Below are 5,528 nucleotides of genomic sequence, written 5' to 3'. Positions count from 1 at the left end.
CACAACACCACTCATCTCCACCACACGACCATCAGCCACTACCTACAACCTCTAACACCACATGTGATTAAATGTATATAAAGGCATAAATCATGTATGATTATATGTATTCATCTCATAAATCACATGTGATTAAATACATATAATCGCAAATGATTATATGTATCTAATCACATATGATTTATATAAACAAGATTTGTTTTCATGTTTTTCATTCAATTATTTTTCTCATGTATTTAATCATATCTGGTTATATGTAGTTAATAACATATGATTAATGTGAACAAAGATTTGTTTTTGCATTTTTGATTTAATGGCTGTTCACTTTTATAATCATATATGATTATATGTATCTAATCACATATGATTTATATAAATAAGATTCTTTTTGTCCATATAAATCATATGTGATTAGGTACAGATAATCACATGTGATTAGATGTATTTAATCACATATTATTAAAGTTGACAAAAAACAATTACTGAATCGAGAACGTGATAATGAATCATGTCCACATAAATCATATGTGGCTCAATAGTTGTTCTCATGTATTTAAATACATATAATCACATAAATCATATGTGATTATATATATATATATATATATATATATATATATATATATATATATATATATATATATATATATATATATATATAATCAAATAAATTATATGTGATTAAATACATATAAATGCATGTGATTATGTGTCTCTAATCACATATTATTTATATAGACAAGATTAGTTTTCGAATTTTCGATTCAATAATTTTATCATGTATTTAATCATGTATAATTATATGTATTTAATCACATATGATTAATATTGACAAAAAACAACTTTTAAATCAATAACACAAAAACAAATTTTGAACACATAATTTATATATGATTTAATACATATAATCATATCTGATTAAATACACGAAAATAATTATTTAATTGAAGATGTGAAACAAATATTATTCATATAAATCATACCTAATTAGATTCATATAATCTAATTATAAGTGACAAAAATAACTTATAAAAATAAATAAAAAAGGCATTTTTGTAATGTTACATAATTTAGTTTTCAATTCATTCGACAAATCTATCAGCCAAACGGAAAACAAATTATATTACATGGCCAAACATAATAGATTCTAATTTCTTCACATTCAAATTCTGATCATATTTCAATTCCCTTGACCGATCCAATTCATTTCAAAAACATTATGTGAGGCCCCTAAAGTTTTCTAACATGTCCCAAAAAAAGAAATTCAACGACATTGATCAAGAAATAGATTTGATAGTTAACTCTTGATATTCATTAATCCAATGTTCTCCGATCTCCCGTGCATCAGAAATGGAATTTATTGATTTTCTGGCACGGCCTCATTAGCAGTGTCTTGTAGTTGCAATGCCAATTCTAATCCCCATACTACATCCTCCATAGAGGGTCGTTCACTCCCTTCCTCATGCAAGCAACTATTTGCCACTTCACCAAACTTCCGTAAACACTCCGGTGCAATCTCACCACTTAGCTTTGGATCAATTATTTCATGCAAGGTTCCCCTTCGATAGCAAGACTTGCCCCATGTTACCAAGCTCACTTGTTCGTCACTCAGTCGTCGAAGTATAACAGGTCTTGAACACAAGACTTCAAGCAAAACCACTCCAAAAGAGTACACATCAGACTTGTCCGTAAGTTGTTTGGTTTTGCAATATTCGGGATCTATATACCCAAGACTACCCTTCACCAATGTGCTAACATGTGTCTTCAAAGGATCTTTGGACCCGAGTTTCGACAAACCAAAATCAGACAACTTAGCTACCCATTTTTCATCCAGTAAAATATTCGTAGACTTGACATCCCTGTGAATTATTCTGCGCTTTCCACATGTGTGGAGATAATGCAACCCTTTCGCTGCCCCAATGCAAATACTAAGACGTGTTTTCCATGACAAAGGAGGGTTGTTTGTGTTGTAAATATGTTCCTGTAGAGTACCATGAGCCATGTACTCATACACCAGTATCATCTCTCCATTCTCATCACAGTACCCAATCAAGGATACTAGATGGACATGTCGTAGTTTTGACAGCATCGCTATTTCTGTTTGGAATTCATGAAAACCTTGACTGGATGATTTGTTGAGCCGTTTGATTGCTACAGTGTTTCTTGTCTTCTCCATATACCCTTTATATACTTTTCCAAACCCTCCGTTGCCTATGACACAATTTTCATTAAATTCATCGGTAGCAAATTTCACCTCTTTGAGTGTATAACTATGGCAGCGATCTGATGGAAGTAATGAGCGGAAAGACTTTGAAGTTACTCTCGGTGATGATTTGCCCATGGTTCGCCTTCGATAACATAAAACCATAAGAACTAGAAGAGAAAACAAGAGTAATCCTCCCCCAACACATCCAAGTATCACGCCATATGGAGTTTTCTTCGTCTTCTTCTCTTTTATAGGATATGTCAGCCTTGCTGGTGGGGTGTTACAACTACGTTCTGGATTGGGGCTAGAAAGATTACCAGTCATGTTCAACTTGAAGACTTCCAAACCATTTAAATAACCATCAAGATATTGTCCGTAGAAAGGATGCAATGCGAGCCACAAATCTTGTTTGTTTCCTTTGCCATCTGGGTCTACGACATACACACCGTAATCCTTGTATACCGGACACCCGCTACCTTGAGTCCAAAAGAATGGATCAGCGTCATGCTCAGCAGTTTGATTATTAATGAAGATCTTAAACACCATCTGAAATTTTTTCGTATATTGTGGTATAATGTTGCAAAAATGGAGCCTGAGCAAGTAATAGAACCCAGAATCAACAGGAAGCGCCCAGGTTAGGTTGTAGTGCTGAGAGAGTGGGCCCATACTCCTTTGGATTTGATAAACAAGCTCAGGTGCTGTATAATTGGGTGTGTTGGTGGTGTACACGATTGAAGTGTTCATAGCCCAAGTTATTCCAATCGAGGCGGCGAATATGTAATCGTCGTCTCCATCCCATGATCGATACAGACCGGTATCATCCTTACTTGATATTTGTCCCCCACCAACGTTTAGACGATAAATAGTTTCAAGAGCCGTGTACTTATCAATAACGGGTCCTGAAAGTTGACCAACGTATTTCAGTTTTTCTGCTTTAAAATGAAGATTTTCGGGCATAGAAACTATTTCAATACCATTGATGAATGCATACGAGTTGGGTGAGGGTGTAAAGGTAACGTTTAGGATTTGGGTATCTTTTACGTAGATGATGAATTCTTTGAAAAAGCTAGAAACTTTGGGACGTGGTTGAGAGAGAAAGCAGGAGGTTAGAGAAGCGCTGAAATTGGTCAAGAGAGAGTAGCCATTGGATGATACCGAGAAAAAAGATTGGTTTGCTTTGAGGTTGGAGTAGGTGGCGGGATAGAAATGGAGGCGGAGGAATTTGGGGCCTTCGGAGACCGGAAACTTGTAGGTGAATGAAGTAGTGTTGAAGATACGAGCGGTGGTGTAAAGAGTTTCAGGTGGCGGAGGACATTGGGAGGTTGGGGTGGATAAAAAGGATGTGATGGGGCTGTTGGAAGGCAGGAATTCAGAATGTTCATCGCCATCCCATCGCCGGGAAAAACTTGTGGTGGTGGAGGATGCACCACAGTCTAAGAGCAAGTGGTCGGTGGCCTTGTAAGGTTGAGCAGTGGCGGTGGTGGTGGAGAAGAGGAGCAAAGAAAAGAGTAGCAAAGTGAAGGTGAACATGTTGTGGTATATATATAGCTTAGCTTAAACAAGAATATTACTCGTCGCTATATATAGTAGTCTCACCAGCATAAATATTGTTCTGTTTCAATGGTAGACTTGGATATCGAATTTGTTAAGGCCTTGTAGAAGCTTAACAGGATAATTGCTTTTTAATTAAATATTCACACACTACCTTTTTTATTGACTGTTCCTGCACATATATTTGCTTTTATCTTTCTCTTAACACCTAGCCGCAAACACTTTTCGACTTATTTACAACGTTCAAACTATTATTGGTATACACATACAAAGTACCGATCCAATTTTTTAAACCAAAAAGCCTTTGTTGCAAAAGCACTCTCCAATTAAAGACTTTACACCCACCTAGAGCATTGATTTGTCTCCACTATAACAATGAGAAAGTGACATGTTTAGTTGACAATTTCTGTAGAAAAGTTATGAAGGTTTATATTTTTAACGATTGTATTATATCTAACAAAAAAATAATAGATATTATATAAATTTTGTAAGAAATCTAAATGGTTATCTCTCCGTCAAATAATAGTTTATTGGTGAAAACTATTATGGCATCCAAAATGTATTGAACTCAATAAAGTTTAATAGATTGTCACATTATTTTTTTTATATTCCATATAACTCTATCTATTTTTCCTACGATGTATTGAACTCTATAAAGTTATATGAAAAATTACAAAAACTAATTAATACTCCTTCCCACCCAAATTAATTGTCTACTTTTGACCTTTGAAGTTTTTTTTTTCAACTTTCACCTCAAATATTTTTATGTGTTATATATTACTTAGCGAAACTTATAACAATAAAAAGACATTAAAAATAAAGACTGAAAAAGTCAAATAGGGACAATTAATTTGGGACGGATGCAATAGTATATATATTTAATATTATAAAAGTTTCTTTTTTTTTTTCGAATGAAAAATCCAATGGTCATTGAAGTCAAAGTCCATTGCATGTCAAGATGACATCTTCAGTATCATAGAATTTCATCAATCGAATGACAAAATGTTTGTCATCTCATTCAATTCTCTCATTGAACTCACAATTATAAATGCTTTTAGCAAGCCTATTAAAATTAATCCAATCAATATATCAATAATTCTAACAAATTTTTTGTGTATTTAATGTCATCATCGTGGACTACATTTCTTGCTACTTGATATTCATCCACTTTCGTTTGACTTAGTTATCTATTTATGATATTCGATTATATTCCGTGAAACCATATTTTATCCAATTAAAATAGAAATAAAAAGGAACATTTTCCATAGTTGCTATGGGACTAGAATCAAGAACCTATGTGCAGCAGAATTGTGGCAACATTGCACGATCTTATCCAACTTTGCAATGTCGTTCAATTCACAGTTGAACGATAAATGGTAGTGGGCCTTGACAACGTCCAAACTTTCTCAATAGGATCACTTAGGTAGGAAATCGAAAAGAAAACTTTTCCTTCGGGAAACGTAGTTTTGTATTAGTGGAATAAGTTGGTACCTGGCAAACTATGTATTCTCATTTGGCCATTCATTCACAAGCGGTCACCTAATACTACTAATCTTAATCGGCTTGGGGTTCAACTTGATGACCTCAAATTCACCTTATGCAAGTTTGAAGATGAATAGAAAGAACACCTGTTTACAAAATGTTGGTTTTAAAATTCATTTGGGCAGAAACAGCAAAATGGTGGCATATATTTCCATAGACCATAAACTCTTTAGACAAACGTATAAAGTTGGGGTCTAATGTGACTATTGGATTGTTGAATAAAATGGTG

The 5,528-nt window shown here is 34.0% G+C and overlaps 1 pseudogene; it reads right to left on the bottom strand.

Moving 5' to 3' along the window:
- Positions 1–1,053: 1,053 nt before the first annotated feature.
- LOC145097714 (receptor-like protein kinase FERONIA pseudogene) lies at positions 1,054–3,779 on the bottom strand (annotated as a pseudogene).
- Positions 3,780–5,528: the final 1,749 nt, after the last annotated feature.

Source organism: Lactuca serriola, chromosome 4 (genome assembly GCF_051521515.1).
Source record: "Lactuca serriola cultivar US96UC23 chromosome 4, Lser_US96UC23_V15, whole genome shotgun sequence".
Taxonomy (NCBI): Eukaryota; Viridiplantae; Streptophyta; class Magnoliopsida; order Asterales; family Asteraceae; genus Lactuca; species Lactuca serriola.
Note: the sequence above shows the minus strand (reverse complement) of the source record. Positions and strands in the feature narration are given on the sequence as shown.